The sequence below is a fragment of the Bos indicus genome, chromosome 3 (genome assembly GCF_029378745.1).
Source record: "Bos indicus isolate NIAB-ARS_2022 breed Sahiwal x Tharparkar chromosome 3, NIAB-ARS_B.indTharparkar_mat_pri_1.0, whole genome shotgun sequence".
In the NCBI taxonomy this organism is placed as follows: domain Eukaryota; kingdom Metazoa; phylum Chordata; class Mammalia; order Artiodactyla; family Bovidae; genus Bos; species Bos indicus.
This window is the reverse complement of record NC_091762.1, coordinates 21,606,490-21,623,696: the sequence shown is the minus strand read 5'-3', so window position 1 is coordinate 21,623,696 and position 17,207 is coordinate 21,606,490. Positions and strand designations below refer to the sequence as shown.

General features: G+C 43.1%; 2 non-coding genes across 2 annotated transcripts; both read left to right on the top strand.

The window, feature by feature from the left end:
* Positions 1-11,743: 11,743 nt before the first annotated feature.
* On the top strand, positions 11,744-11,815 carry TRNAH-GUG (transfer RNA histidin (anticodon GUG)). Its single transcript has one exon. It is a non-coding gene; the product is annotated as a tRNA-His (tRNA).
* A 4,246-nt stretch (positions 11,816-16,061) lies between these two features.
* Positions 16,062-16,135, top strand: TRNAN-GUU (transfer RNA asparagine (anticodon GUU)). The gene has a single exon. It is a non-coding gene; the product is annotated as a tRNA-Asn (tRNA).
* Positions 16,136-17,207: the final 1,072 nt, after the last annotated feature.

Here is a 17,207-nt window from a genome sequence, read left to right as displayed (position 1 = left end):
AATGGATGCTTTTGAACTGTGATGTTGGAGAAGACTCTGGCGAGTCCCTTGGACTGCAAGGAGATCCTACCACTCCATCCTAAAGGAGATCGGTCCTGGGTGTTCATTGGAAGGACTGATGCTAAAGCTGAAACTCCAATACTTTGGCCACCTCATGCGAAGAGTCGACTCATTGGAAAAGACCCTGATGCTGGGAGGGATTGGGGGCAGGAGGAGAAGGGGACGACAGAGGATGAGATGGCTGGATGGCATCACCGACTCGATGGACGTGAGTTTGAGTGAACTCCGGGAGTTGGTGATGGACAGGGAGGCCTGGCGTGCTGCGATTCATGGGGTCGCAAAGAGTCGGACACGACTGAGCGACTGAACTGAGCTGAGCATTAGGGTTTTTCCCCCAAAAACCAGTTCTACGCATCAGGTGGCCAAACTATTGAAGCTTCAGCATCAGTTCTTGCAACAAATGTTCAGGACTGATTTCCTTTAGGATTGATTGGTTTGATCTCTTGTAATCGGGACAGTGGTGATTTTTTTTTTTTTTTTTTAGTGCAGTTTTTTTTTTTTTTTTTTGGCTACGGGTGTTACTGATGATTGTCGTGCCTAAGGCTGCGAGCGACTTTGCGCACGTACTCACTTGGTAATATGATGTTGCTGTGGTTTAGTCGCTAAGTCATTCCCGACTCTACGTTATTGCCAGGAGATAAGTACTTCTTCACACACATCCTCTGAACTTTAGCACCATTCTTGCTTGCATTTTGACTGCACTTTCCGTGTCACCTTAGAGTTTACACAGTTTGAGTTTTTAAAACGTGTATCCTAGAGGCACCCTGGTATATTCTTAATAACAGAGACTTGCAATAGATTAGATTCAACAGTTTTTGCTGGGTACCTGAGCCCACGCTTGCGAGGTCCTAATGGAGAACTGAAGCCCACAAAAAAGAGCTAGATAGAAACTGCCTCAGTCTCTTGTTGCTTTTAAACTCCCAACCCTAAAAATAGAAGTGTCCTTCTATAGCTATTTGTCAAAGAACAAAACAGTTACCTGGCCCAAGAGCTGTGAAACAGTAAGAGGACATCTGATAGGAAGTATACATTGCTGCGAGTCTGTTTGTATCAGCAGATAAAGTACCTTTGTGAGGGGTAACAGTGCTGGTGACCTCCGGAGCTCTTCCCAGGGTCCAAACGAATATGACAACCACTTCTATTTCTCCTTTCCAAATCTCAGCTAGTATCTACAACTCTGCTTTAAAGTCTGCTAAATCCAACATCTGAGACATCTTGGGGTTGTCTTTTTTTTTTTTTTTTCTTTTTAAAACTATGTGTTGAATAAGTAGCATTTTTCTGTTTCTTGGCATGTTTCACTTTTGTTCACAGGACTCTTTGAATGATACATTATAGACATTCTGGATTCTGGTATCTTCTCCAAAATGTATCAACTTTTGTTCTACTAAGCAATTTGATTACTGGCCAACCACTTTGAACTTGTGTAGGGCTGGATTTACGGATTGTGTTGGTAGATCTGTGGAACGTCCCAAGCCCTCCTTGGTGTGGCTCAACCTCCAAACCCTGCTAACCTTGTCAGGTCTTAGTTTTACACTTTTGGAGGGAGGATCAAGAGTAGGCCTTACACTAGGGTATGGTCTTTCTTCCTAAAACAGTCTTTCTGGAGTATCAACTGAATGCTCAGGGTGATACAGAGTTAACAGGGCCTGAATTCCAGTGTTGCCAGCAGAGACTTCTAAAATCTCTGTTCTGGTTTTCATCCCAATAGCACCTGTTGTCCCATAAGCCTTGCATAAGCACTCCACCCATGAGCAGCCAGCCTAGCACTCAGCAAATGACTGGCAGGAGACCCAATGTAGACTTTTGAAAACTAGCCTGTAAACTGTTCTCTCCTCTCTCCTTCTCTACAGATTCTGGTTGTTTCAGTTGCCCTCTGATCTCTGCCTTAGCTTTGTGTGAGCACCATGCTCTGCTTGCTGTACCACCATCAGGTCATTCCCACAACTCTCTCTCAGGCACTCACAGTCTTGCACTGTCTCTGTCCAGTGTGTATAACCAGGTGCTTCACACATTTTGCCCATTTTTATGGTTGTTTAAGGCAAGGAGCACAAGCTGGAATCAAGATTGCCGGGAGAAATATCAATAACCTCCGATATGCCGATGACACCACCCTTATGGCAGAAAGTGAAGACTACGGAGCCTCTTGATGAAAGTGAAAGAGCAGAGTGAACAAGTTGGCTTGAAGCTCAACATTCAGAAAACGAAGACCATGGGCATCTGGTCCCATCACTTCATGGGAAATAGGTGGGGAAACAGTGGAAACAATGTCAGACTTTATTTTGGGGGGCTCCAAAATCACTGCAGATGGTGATTGCAGCCATGAAATTAAAAGACGCTTACTCCTTTAGGAAAGTTATGACCAACCTAGATAGCGTATTCAAAAGCAGACACGTTACTTTGCCAACAAAGGTCCGTCTGACAGTCAAGGCTATGGTTTTTCCAGTGGTCATGTATGGATGTGAGGGTTGGACTGTGAAGAAAGCTGAGCGCCGAAGATTTGATGCTTTTGAACTGTGGTGTTGGAAAAGACTCAGGCGAGTCCCTTGGACTGCAAGGAGATCCTACCACTCCATCCTGAAGATCCTAAAGAAGATCAGTCCTGGGTGTTCATTGGAAGGACTGATGCTAAAGCTGAAACTCCAATACTTTGGACACCTGGCATGCTGCAGTCCATGGTGTCGCAAAGAGTTGGACCATGGACTTCAGCATGCCAGGGTTCCCTGTCCTTCACCAATTCCCGGAGCTTGCTCTAACTCATGTCCATCAAGTCCGTGATGCCATCCAACCATCCCATCCTCTGTCGTCCCCTTCTCCTGCCTTCAATCTTTCCCAGCATCAAGGTCTTTTCCAAGGAGTCAGTTCTTCGCATCAAGTGGCCAAAGCATTGGAGCCTCAGCTTCAGCATCAGTCCTTCTGATTGGCAGCTGAGTTCTTTACCACTTCCTTATTACAATTCTAATAGTTTTATATGTATCAAAAAATATTTTCCTCTTCTTTTTCATCCCAGCACAGGCTAATATAAAATCTGTTGATAGGAGTTAACTTTTTTTTTTTTGACTTAACTTTTAATCTCAGTATTTTAAGTTAGCTGCTGCTGCTGCTGCTGCTAAGTCCCTTCAGTTGTGTCCGACTCTGTGCGACCCCATAGACGGCAGCCCATCAGGCTCCACTGTCCCTGGGATTCTCTAGACAAGAACACTGGAGCAGGTTGCCATTTCCTTCTCCAATGCATGAAAGTGAAAAGTGAAATCGAAGTCTCTCAGCCATGTCTGACTCCCAGCGACCCCATGGACTGCAGCCCACCAGTCTCCTCCATCCATGGGATTTTCCAGGCAAGAGTACTGGAGTCGGGTGCCATTGCCTTCTCCGATTTGAAGTTAGAGGATATCTATAAATTAGAATGAATGTGGCTCAGAAGAAGAATTAAAATCATTCAAAGACAAAGAGACTTTATCCTCTTTTGTGGAAGGGTTAGCATGTTTTCGTTGTTTGGGGTAAGCATGCTTTTGCTTTTGTGTTTATTTGGAAGTTAAGAATGGTTTCAAAAGAAGGAGGGGTAGAGGGAGGAAAGGATGTATGTATACACACACACATGCCAAACCCATAAGAAGCTGATCCTGGTAGATCTGTGCCAAGGTTGCTAAACTGGAAGCAAATTTCCCAAAGTTTCCATCCCTGCATGTTCTGGGTTAACTTGGGCCATAGGAAGATACTGAGATATGGAAATCAGAAATGGAAGTGGCTGTCATATTCGTTTGGACCCTGGGCAGGCAATGGGAGGTCACCATCGTTGTTACTGCTCACACATATAATTTATCTGCTGGTACAAACAGGCCCACAGCAATTTATAGCTTGTGTGTGTGTGTGTTTGTGTGTGTGTGTGCACACTGGATTCTCTCCCACTCCACGGGAGACCATATCGTGTTTAAGCACCAGATTACGGACCAGCAGCCACTGCGCTCAGATATCTACATATGACACAACCAATCTGTGACGTGAACAGGAATCCACACTTCCCTCCAGCCCACCCTAGTCCCATCCCCCTCCTCCCACGCACTGAAAATAATCCAGGACTTCCACCTACAGCCATAGTATAATAATATAACTCGATTAGACTTCTTGCCTGCAGTTCAGTTCAATTCTCTGGCTTGGAGAATTTTGAGCATTACTTTGCTAGTGTGAGATGAGTGCAATTGTCCAGTAGTTTGAACATTCTTTGGCATTGCCTTTCTTTCGTACTGGAATGAAAACAGAGCTTTTCCAGTCCTGTGGCCACTGCTGAGTTTTCCAAATTTGCTGGCATATTGAGTGCAGCACTTTAACAGCATCATCTTCTAGGATTTGAAGTAGTCCAGCTGGAATTCCATCACCTCCACTAGCTTTGTTCATAGTGATGCTTCCTAAGGCCTACTTGACTTTCTACTCTAGGATGTCTGGCTCTAGGTGAGTGATCATACAAGTGGTTATCTGGGTCATGAAGATCTTTTTTGAACAATTCTTATGTGGATTCTTCCCACTTCTTCTTAATATCTTCTGCTTCTGTTAGGTCCATACTATTTCTGTCATGGTGATCTAGAACTGGTGGTCTGGTGGATAGGATTTGGCACTTTCATAGCTGCAGCTGGGGTCTAGTTCCTGCACTCGTAGGAGTTATCCTCTTTCTACCAAGATTGGAATTGTCTTTTGCTTCAGGGTCCAATGAAGAAGAGCTTCTGCACTGAGTTTCTGAATGCCACTAAGTCAGGGTTTAGGGGGTCTTGACCTCAGGCTGACTGTTAGAGGTGAGATACCATGAACAGCCTGGGCTGGTCAGCGAACATCTCCACTCTTTTCTCCTGGCATGTTACAAACCCGGAGTCATACAGAGTTTTTATCCAAGGAGAATCTGGGACTCGAGTTTCCAAAAATTCATTAAAAACAAGAACCTTTTGTAATATACTGAAAAGTTGCAAGAATACTAATATCATATATTTTGTACCTAAGTGCACAGTTAACATTTTCCCACATTTGCTATCACACTCTCTCCTCATATAAGAATTATGACACCACTTGATAGTAACTTGCTGATACCACGGGATTGCTTCTTTCCTTTGGCATCCCTCTCAAAGTTAACTTCTGTGGGACGTGATTTTGAAGATCAGGGATAGCTTTGTCCTCTGGAAGAGGACCCTCTTGCCCCTTCAGGAACCTGGAATCCATCCTCTTTAGGATACAGAGAGGCTACAGGCAGTGTTTTATTTGACTATTTCCCAAGTGCAGGCCAGTCTTGCCCTGTGATTGCAGGAACCTTTCTAGGCTTCCATCTCCCTCCCTCCACAGCACCGGCTGCCCTCTGGCCCCTTGATGATTGCCTTGGTCAGCAGTGGCATCTTCGGTTAGTCTGAGCAGTAGATTCACCTCATGTTCCTGGTCAGTCGCTCAGTCCTGTCTGACTCTTTGTGACCCCTGGACCATAGCCCACCAGGCTCCTCTGTCCATGGGATTTCCACACTCCTTTGCTAGAAACCCATCAAGGCAGTGCAGCTCTTGTCCTGGCTCCCTGTGCCCTGCAGGGAGCATAAAGTGTTCTGTCAGGACACAGAGGGAAGAATCCTTCTCTGTGCTTGGAGGAAGAGAGAAGCAGATGGGAAACATGTCAAAGGGAGGGGGAGTATCCTCAAGAGCGTTCCAAAACTATTGTGTGATTGCTGTCTGGTGGGGTGCTGCCCCAGGATAATAATGCTTAGTCTTGTGTTGTTCTGGCCTTGACCCAGTCTCAGGTCCAGTCTGAATTCAAGCACAGAGGCATCCTGCTTTACCACACATATGCTGCCTCTCTCCAAAGTGGGGTAGTGATCCACCTTCTATTTCCAGGATTTCAGTGGATAGAAACCATGTGGGTTTGTTTTCTTTTCCTTGAACCTTCTGTTTTGCTGAAATGTAACTCAGGAATATAAAAAAGGCTTAGCTTTAGATAAATTAGTGCTCTCCATCCTAGGTACAAGAAAAAAAAAAGCAAGTTGATAATAAGGATGAATATCAAAATACTGTTAACACTCTAGAGAATTCTAATAATTGGTGTATAATTAATTGCATAGAAAATGTTTGTCGTGTATAATACCAGAGATGACTCCTTGTATGCATCATACTGGTTTCATAATTTCGGTCTAAAGACTACTTCATGTTGACTTTCAGATTTTCTAACAATGTGGAAAATATTGGTGGCATAGTATTTTAGTTTTTACAAGTCTTAGATTTATTTTCTATTCAAAATCCTCATGAAAGTGAGGTACTTAAATTTCCTATGTTGGTTTTAGTTTCCCTTAAGCAAATTTGAATTCCAAAAAGTATTTACATTTATAAAATTTAAAATTATGTGTCCAGTATATTAAATATACCACATAATATCTTTGCAATGAAGATTGAGTCTTATAATTTTAGAAATCATATTGCCTTAATTATTCCACTTAAAATTTAGGGGTAAGTGTTTTAAGTATCATCTAATATGTGATTCCAATTTGCATTTCTCTGTTACAGTTCAGCTCAATTTGTGATTGTAAGATCTATTGTTAACTTTAAGTTCTTTGACTGATGTTACATTGGTTTAATTAATGTATAATCTTTGTCTGAAAAACTTCTAATTAAGGTAGAAATAATAAAATACTGTTTTAATATAATGCTTCCTCATATTTTTATAGATTATAGAATGGTCATAGGTTAACAGATTAAGAGACTGTATTTAAATCTCAATTCTTGGTTACTTGCCTTGTAGATCTCAAGTCAACCATTTTCACATGCTATGAAATTCTTATTTTACTCACTGCTGGGGCCCTTAGGCCCTGGAAGATGGATGAACCTGGAAAGGACATGACAGATTGTGCTCCCACTGTGATTGTGTGTGTGTGTGTGTGTGTGTGTGTGTGATATTCTTCTTTTGATGCCTCCCAGTATGGGTGCAGCAAGAATTGGGACCTTGACTTTGCCCCTGATACAGTGGTTTTCCTGGAGAGGGGCCTGGTACCTGGTGAGCACCTAGTAAGTGCTTGCTTATTAAAGGAATCCTAATGTACAGTCCCAGAAAACTGACAAGGAGGAGAGAAAGTGAGCAATATCCACAGCAGCTTAGAGTATAAGGGACAGAGAGAAACAGAAGGGCACACACTCCAAGAGGGAGAGAAAGAGAGGCAGAGAGAAATGTCCTAGAACCCAGAGACATCCTAGATTGAGTACAGAAAATCCAAAGAGCTCCTGTTTCCTCATGAACTTCAACAGAGGAATCGGAAGGTGAACCAATAACTCTATAAGGATCCAGTTTTGCACAAGATGTATCATCAGGTGCAGGATTCTGTCAGTTGCAACAATTTGTCTCAAGTAAGATAATTTTTGCAGATTTAGCCATGTACTGTCAAGGTGTCTTATGAAGACAGTCATGGCCATGCAAATGATATTGGAGGGAGACCCCCTCATTAGATTGTGTGCATCCCACCAAAGCAAAAATGCAACTTATAAAGGAGAGGGAAGAGAATACATGTCTGGGACCAGTGGATTTTGTTTTGTTTTCTCTTTAATCAATAAGCTGCTCTGCAAGAAGCTTTCCAGAGTTATTCTGACTGGTTTTCATTGGACTCAATTATGTAGGTCACCACTGAAAACAATTATAGGTATTGAAATACTTTCCAAACATCTTGGAAGTTTAGCTGCTGAACATGTGCAATATACTATCTCTGGGTAATGCCCACATTGTCCTTCCATTGTACCTCCCATTAAGCTGAGTCAGTAGGTCACTACTCCCCTTATCAGAAAAATAGATTCATATATAGAAAGTTTGTTGTGATGGCAAGACCATGAAGAAAAAGACTCATTCTTTGAGTTGGAAAAATACATTGGAATATAAATTAGTACAACTATTGAATAAAATTAAGAACATAAAGAGATGCCTTCAGTTTCTGGCAAAGGTTCAGTGTCAGGAATCAGATTTAAATCTGATTTAAATCCTCCTGCCTAAATCTCACTCTCCCCCTTTTCGCTACTCCCAAAGGAAAAAAAATAAAAAATACATGAAATACTGGTTTCCAAGACACTGAAAATCAGGCAGCAAAGGACAGAAGCCTTGAGAGATGAGAAATAAACAAGATGAGTTCTGCCACTGGGCCCAGCTTACTGCTTTCAGAGACTTCCCAGGCTGGGCACCAGGAGAGGGATTTGAGGTCAACTCCTTGGACTGTGAAAATGAAGCTGAATCTTGGTGGAGAGTAAGGCATCTAGAGTTCACAGGACAAAGATCCAGTGATCCTTATTTGCAAAGCAGAAGTAGAGACACAGATGTAGAAAATACATGTTTGGGTATCAAAGGGTAAAGGGGGGCTAGTATTGGAAGATTGGAATTTACGTATATATACTATTGATACTATGTATAAAATAGATACCTAATGAGAATTCAATGTGTAGTATAGGAAACTCTTGACGTTCTGTGGCTACACAAATGGAAAGGAAGTCCTAAAAAGAGGGGATATGTGTATATGTATAGCTGACTCCCTTTGCTGTATGGTAGAAACTAACATAACATCATAAAGCAACTATTCGCCAATAAAAGTAAATAATAAGAAAGAAATATTTTTAAAAAAAAGGTCCAGTGATAAGAGAAAGAGTGAGTGGGGGAGAGAGAAAGAATCCAGGGATATGAAAGGGTTTCACTCAAGTACTCAGCAGAGTAATGATTAGGGTATCGTTATGAGGAAAGTACCTGTGACCAAGGAAAGAAACTTTTAAAAAGATCCTGGAACAATGCCTGGTGCTCATACAGGACAGACACTGTATGATCCCCCCAGACAGACTGGACTACTTGTAGTTCATTGACCATTGGTCAGGAAACTTTTTACAGTGATGGGAATAATTAGCACAAGACTGACCTACCTAAAAAAATCAGGAAAACAAGATCCAAAGGAATCTAACCATTTACAAGTCACTCAACTGTACCCCAGAGTAAAACTCAAGAAGATTTATAAAAATATCAAAATAGCCAGTGTCCAGAAAGGGAAATTTTGATCATGTCTGGCCTCCTACCAAAGAATGACAGTCATGCAAAGAGGCAGGAAAACAACAGATAGGGAGGAAGTCTCCTAATGAATGAATGAATCAATTAATCAACCAAAACTGAACCAGAACCGACACAATATAAAAATCAGCAGAGAAGACTTTAAACAGTTATTGTGACTGTGTGCATATGTCTCAAAAGTTAACTAGAACCGTGGAATATACAGAAATGGCCAAAAATCAAATGTCAGAGATGAAAACTATAACATCCAAGACAATTGAACAGCAGATTAGACATTGCAAAAAAAAGCAAAATTAGGGAACACAAAGTCAAGGACAGTTGTTTCCAAAAGGAAACTCATGCCAAAATAGAATAGTTTTAATGAAAACAGTGTCACTTAATGGTAGGGCAACATTAAAAGAAATGATACATAGGTGGTTAATGTTTCTGAAAATACCCAGGGACAAGAAATAGTTTTTGGAGGAACAATGTCAGATAATTCCAATTGTAGTAAAGATTATAAGCCCACCGATCCAGGGAGCCAAATGAACAAAATAAATGAGCACAACAGTATGAAAAAACCATGTCTAGTCACATCATAATTAAAGTGCTCAAAGCCTTTGAAAAAGAATACAATCCCCAAGAGACCAGAGGAAAAAGACCAGTATCTACAGAAGCAAAAATAAAGATATCAGGTTTCTCATCATAAGCATGTAAGTGAGGAACTTCCTTGATGGTCCTTGTTGTGGGTTGGATCCCTGGTTGGGGAGCTAAGATCCCACATGCCTCGTGGCAAAAGAAAAAAAGAAAAGAAACAGAAACAATATTGTAACACATTCAACAACAATTTTAAAAAGAAAGAAGCATAGAAGTAATAAGACAGTGGAGCAACCTCTTTAAAGGACTGAAGCCTAAAAAGTCAAGGTGGAATTCTATCACTACCCACTCCCAAAAGTCTTTCAAAATGAAGGTGAATAATGACCTTTCAGTTCAGTTCAATCACTCAGTCGTGTCCAACTGTTTGTGACCCCATGAATCACAGCACGCCAGGCCTCCCTGTCCATCACCAGCTCCCGGAGTTCACCCAGACTCATGTCCATCGAGTCGGTGATGCCATCCAGCCATCTCATCCTCTGTCATCCCCTTCTCCTCCTGCCCCCAATCCCTCCCAGCATCAGGGTCTTTTCCAATGAGTCAACTCTTTGCATGAGGTGGCCAAAGTACTGGAGTTTCAGCTTTAGCATCATTACTTCCAAAGAAATCCCAGGGCTGATCTCCTTCAGAATGGACTGGTAGGATCTCCTTGCAGTCCAAGGGACTCTCAAGAGTCTTCTCCAACACCACAGGTCAAAAGCATCAATTCTTCGGTGCTCAGCTTTCTTCGCAGTCCAACTCTTACATCCATACACGACCACTGGAAAAACCATAGCCTTGACTAGATGGACCTTTGTTGGCAAAGTAATGTGTCTGCTTTTGAATATGCTATCTAGGTTGGTCATAACTTTCCTTCCAAGGAAATTTCATGGCTTTACAGACATACAAATGGTGAAAGTCTTCATCACCAACAGACCCACATTTCAAGTAATGTTACAGTAGCCCTCCAGGAAGAACACCACCAGGTGGAAATCTAGATGTACACACAGGGATGAAGGAAAAGAGAGACAGCATCTGCCTGGGAAAAAATACAAGATTTTTAATTTAAATCTCTTTGGAAATATAGGACAAATTTTTAAAAACAACGGTGAGTTATGGGGTTTATAACATGCACAGTGAAGGAGGAACGTGAAGAGATACAGTTGCACTCATTCTCGGAGCTGGAGGATGATTGTAGAAGAGGCTTTTTTGGCCTTTCCCGGAAAGGATGCGAGGAGTAGAAACAACCACTAAGCCTTTGAGTACTTACAGGTGCGCACAGGCAAGGCGTCCCTGTGTAGGTTTCAACCACCAAATCTTTTGCTTAGCAACCAAACGCGCGAACCGATTCCGCCACAGAGATAGGCGTACATCAGGTTCTTCTCATCCCCATGGATGAGCGATCACTCCTTCCACGCCAGGCGGAGCCACCCGCTTTTCCCTGGAGAGCGGCGCCGGATCCAAGCCTCGGACAACAGGAGAAGCCGTGAGCAAGCCGGGCGTCGGGCGATTCAGAAGGCAGAAGTGCAGCCGAGCGTCCTCGCCGCAGAAGCAGCGCCCCGGAGATGCTCCGGGCCTGAGCCGAGGGGGCCCAAGGGAAGCTGAACGCCTGCTGGTCTCGTAATGGTTCTTTCATTTCTTTGCTCCGCCTTCACCCGGCCGTCTGCGCAACCGGCGCTGCCCTCGCTCTGACCGGCCGCAGTTGGTGGGGCAAGAGCTGGAACCAGGGGGTGGGCAAGGTCGGCAAGGGACAAACGCGAAGAGCCAGGAAAGAAGCTGGCGAGGTGGGAACGAAGACAACCAGACTTCCTAGAAAGAGCGTGCCAGATCTGGGGAGGTGAGAATTGGTTTTCGGTTTGGTTTCGTTTTCTCATCCTGTATCAGGATTGATAGGAAGAGAGGGAAAGCAGGCATTGGAGATGCAGGAGAGAAAAAGAATACCTACAGTTTCCAAGAATAAAGCAGCACAATGATTGGAATCATTTTAAGTCAAATAACACAGATCAAAACTCATTGTTGTAGCTTTGAGTGTGGCGCGCCGTGATCGTATAGTGGTTAGTACTCTGCGTTGTGGCCGCAGCAACCTCGGTTCGAATCCGAGTCACGGCATTAGGTTACACCTGGCATCTCCTTGTTTTTTTCTTTTCTTAAACGCCGTAATGGTCTACACTGGGTTCTCTGAAATGTGACCGCCAATTCTATCCAAAAAGGAAATTATTAAGGTGTGTAATCACAGAACAAGATGCACAAATGAACAGCTATTTGACGTGAAATAATTACCAGGATCAAGATGTAGAAAATTTTTATTAGCCAAGTGTGGATGATACACTTGGATGAGGCCCTTTGATACATTTTCCGGGTAATGCCTATCCATCCCTTGCTACTCTAATCTATTCTGATGGCCACTCCACAGTTTAAGCTTGTCCTTTCTTCAAACTCACCTAAATGAATATACACATTTTACTATCTAGAGATCATCAAGCAGAAATTCTGAAGTCGAGTTTCCCAGTAGTAAGAAAATCACAGAATTCAGCACCACACGAAGGCAATGGACAAGGCTTTGCCCTGGTTTAAGCCCTTTCAAGATCACGGTATCTCTGCTGCTAGGTACCCCATGAGCCACCATCTTTCTTCAGGGCCACCCTCCTCCCCTCCACCCTTACCAAATCCCTCTCTGCAAAGTAATTCTAGCAAAGATCTCCCGGTCTTCCTGCTCCTCCCCACACAGGCAGAGCACATACGCTCACCCCCCAGACTGCCTTTCAGCAGCTCTTCCAGACCCACACACACCCACAGTCACTGTGCTGTCTCTTCCACTGCTGCCTCTGCAGGCTTGGTCCACACCCCCCCACCCCTCATCTACCACCCCCACTCCCTCTCTCACCTCTTGCCCTACAATGGACATAACATTTGTCCTAACAGGTCTTCTGAGCAAGTGTCCAAGAGAAAAGGGAAAACGTGCCCACTGCCTGGTAGAGACCACAGGGATTCCAAACAGCAGCAACTGGAGAGTCAGGGCATGTATCTGGATCACCCGGAGATGCCCCAGGCCTGAGCATTGATATTCTGGTGTTGATTTTTACAGGAACTGTCTGCTTATGTCACCAATAACAGGTTTTTCCTTGTGGTAGTGAGACAAATTGGAAATTCCAATTACTCAGGGAAATGAATGTGAATTTATAGATTGAAAGAGAATATTTTAAAAATATATTCCACCCTGCTCAACTGACAAGTGAGATGTCAGTGGGGGGAGATGACAAAAACCTGGGAGGGCGGCAGCATCTGCTTTTGCTGGGCCAGTCATTGAATGTGAGACAGTGGCCTCTGGGAACAACTCTAACTTGGGTCTCTGTCTACCAGAGATACTTTGGAGGATCCGTCTGCACCATGGGGATAGATCACAGCACTGCTTTTTCTTTTCCTGGGAAACCTAAGCCAGGGTCTTCCTGGATCACAAAGGTAGATATTTTAATGACCAGGAGTTGTAACAAAATATTCTTGATAATTTTACTCATTAGGGAAATAAGCAGTAATACTATAAGGAGATATCATTACACACCCTCCAGCATGCTGCTGCTGCTGTTGCTGCTAAGCCACTTCAGTCGTGTCCAACTGTGTGCGACCCCAGAGATGGCAGCCCACCAGGCTCCCCCATCCCTGGGATTCTCCAGGCAAGAACACTGGAGTGGGTTGCCATTGCCTCCTCCAATGCATGAAAGTGAAAAGTGAAAGTGAAGCTCAGTCGTGTCCGACTCTTCGAGACCCCATGGACTGCAGCCTACCAGGGTCCTCCATCCATGGGATTTTCCAGGCAAGAGTACTGGAGTGGGATGCCATTGCCTTCTCCACCCTCCAGCATGACTATATTTAAAATAATTCATTTATCAAATGCTGACAAATTTGGAGCAATTGCATCTGTAGTAGTTGGTTTGACATCATTTTGGAAGACTGTTGGCAATTTCTAATAAAGTTAAAGTTAATCTTTGACTTCATGACCCAGCAACTGCGGAACTTCTGTGGATGTACACGTACACAAAAAGTCTATTATGGAATATACATCAAAACACTAAGAATATTCATCAAGAACACCAATTAACACCAGAAAATCCCCACCGGAATTACTCCAATAATACCAAAATTAATGTGATATGCATAATAATATGAATGTATTTAGTGAACAAAATTTTGCATGAAATAGAAGTTACCAAAAAATGTACATTCATTCATCTGAATTTCAAGAGCAAGCAACAGTACACTATTGCAATAGACCTCACAATAATAATTAGCAATCGATCTAGTGTAGGGATTGCCTTGAAATGGGGCTCAAATGACTTTCTAGGATGGTGGGAATCTTCTATAACTTGATTCAGGTGATGACTACATTTGCCCAAAGTCAGCAAACTGCCTATGAACTAAAGGTGTGTACTTTTTACACTATGTAAAATATAGTTCAATGATTCACGGTTTCCATAAAAATCAGTGAATGGTGACTGGAGACAAGTTGTAGATAGACTGTGAGGACTAGTTTGTATTTATTGTAAAGCCATTAAATCCTTGTTCTCCTTTAGTGTAAATAAAGCCCTCACTGATGTCAGAAATATCTTCACTCTCAGTAAGAGAAAAACAAATACTGTATATGAACACATATATATGGAATCTAGAAAGATGGTACTGAGGAAACTTGAGGGAGGATCAAGAGTGATCAATCAGACATATGTATACCTATGACTGATTCCTGTTGATGTATGGCAGAAACCAACACAATATTGTAAAGCAATTATCCTTCAATTAAAAATAAAAAAAATAAATTTAAAACCAAAGCAAAAAAGAAATAGCTTTACCAGAAAAAGCCAGCAATGACCATGTTATTTTATTAGTGCAAACTATAGACAAGTCTTCTTGAGAGGTGATATTTCAACTTTGGGGCTGTGTTCTGCTTAACAGTGAGACAGGTAATCGTCCTAGGTTTTGCTTTGACCAGTAGATTTGTGTGCTTTGGGATTTACTCCTCGTCTCACTGTATATCACTGCAAGGCCAGCGGCAAACTCTGCTCTCCCACCACTGCTAAGGGACATAGCTGGTGCTGGAATTAAAAGCAAAGAGTTGGAATAGTACTTAGATGTAAAAAAGAATGAAATAATGCCAACTGCAGCAACATGAATGGACCTAGAGATTGTCACACTAACTGAAGTAAGCCAAAGACAAATTTCATATGATATTGCTTATATGAGGAATATAAGACACAAAACCAAAAATGATACAAACGAACTTATATACAAAACAGATGGCCCTGCAGACTTAGAAAACATTATGGTTACTAAAGGGAAAAAGAGGGAGGGATAAATTAGGAGTTTGGGATTAACATATACACATGCTATATATAAAATAGATAACCAACAAGGACCTACTGTATAGCACAGGGAACTATCCTCAATATTTTGTAGTAATGTACAAGGAAAATGAATCTGAAAAAAAATAGACATGTATGTATGTATAACTGAATCACTTTGTTGTACACCTGAAACTAACAGAACATTGTAAATCAACTATAAGTCAACTAAAAAAAAGAAAAAAGGCAAATGGAAAGACAGGTTATAGACACTACCTTGCTATAGCCTGGATCGGAGCCGAGGTTGCTGCCGCTACAATGCAGCACTTACGCTATACAAGCACAATGCACCACAGACCTGTATGACTGCAGTCCTAACTGCACAGACAGGTCTCCACATAAATGTACCACACTGTTTTTGCTGTTTTGTTCATGCACACTTACAGAAGTTCGTGCTTTTCTCTCTTTGATGTTTTCTCCGATTCTCCCTCCCTATTTTGCTACTTTATAAAAGTAATTTTTCTCTCTCAGGATCTGGTCCCAATCTCCTCACAGGCTTTCTGGGAGGTCTCTTTGTTTCATTCATGCCTTTTTTTTGTTCTCCCTGCTTTTCACTCTTCCTCTTGGGATCTGATCTCTTTCCAGCTGCGGCCACACGGATCTCACCTACTAAACCGCTGCCCAGCGGCGCAGGTGGTTGAGTAAAGGCGTAGCAAACAAGGAGCCATCACTGAGCCCTCCGGATGTTCAGCTTCCCTCGGGTCCCCCTCGGCTCAGGCTCGGGGCGTCTCCCGGCGCTGCATCTGAAACGGGAGAGGAGCAAGGAGGGGCGGAGACGCTCGGCTGCCCTTCTGCCTTCGGCATCGCCCGGCTTCCCCACGGGATCCAACCCGCGGAGTGGATTCCTTTTCCATGGTTGTCCGAGGCTTGGAGCAGAAGCTACTGTCATGTGAGAGACAGGTGGCTCCGCCTAGCTTGGTAGATAGGCTTGCTTTCAGTGAGAATAAAGACCAGCGTCCTCTTGTGTCTCTGTGGCGCAATCGGTGAGCGCGTTCGGCTGTTAACCGAAAGGTTGGTGGTTCGAGCCCACCCAGGGACGCGTGTCACTCTTTTAGAAAGTAAATAATGAACGATTGTTTCTAGTTCGCGCATCCTCTCCCAAACCCACTACCCAACTGCCCTCTGTGTCTTGTACACACACACACATACACACAAGGACATTCCTTCACCCTCTGGAGGAAAAAGCAGGTCACTGGGAATCCTGTAATTCACGAAAGAGTAGGCTTATCTTCTTTACCCTGTAAACTCCTTTTACCAATGAAGTTTTCCCACTGTTGTAGTTTCTATTTAACCCCTTCCATGTACTTCTGCGGTTTGGTTCTATGCTTTTCCTCTGACAGTTATCATTCTTGTACACATGAGGACAGGGTAGAATCCTGGAAGAGTAATTACTCTATCTCAGCCTTTACACTGGAGAAGGCAATGGCATCCCACTCCAGTCTCTTGCCTGGAAAATCCCATGGACGGAGGAGCCTGGTAGGCTGCAGTCCATGGGGTCGCCAAGAGTCGGACACGACTGAGCGACTTCACTTTCACTTTTCACTTTCATGCATTGGAGAAGGAAATGGCAACCCACTCCAGTGTTCTTGCCTGGAGAATCCCGGGGACGGGGGAGCCTGGTGGGCTGCCGTCTATGGGGTTGCACAGAGTCGGACACGACTGAAGTGACTTAGCAGCAGCAGCAGCAGCCTTTACATGGTTTTGTATGTGATTCCTTTTTCTTGTCTTTGTTGACTTATTGGTTATAAATATCTTGTTATTTCAGCAATTGTTTTAGGTGTGACAGCATACATACATCTGTAATTCAGTGCAGTCTGCCTTCCAGGGAGGGACACCTCCTCACATTTCTCGCCTGCCCGCCCTTATGCTTTTGTTGTCTGGTATTTTACTTTGCATATGTTATGACCCCCAAATTCAAGGTTGTTACTTTTCCTTAAATTGTTCCGTATTTTTAAAGAGATTTAATTGATAATAAAAAAGCACATATTTTCCCATGCATATGCCATGTCTCTTTTCTTTCATTTCCTTGGTGTCCATCAGGAATTCCATCTGATGTGAGTTCCCTTCCTTCCTGAAGGATTCCTTTAACTTCTCTTGCTGTGTGAATATGC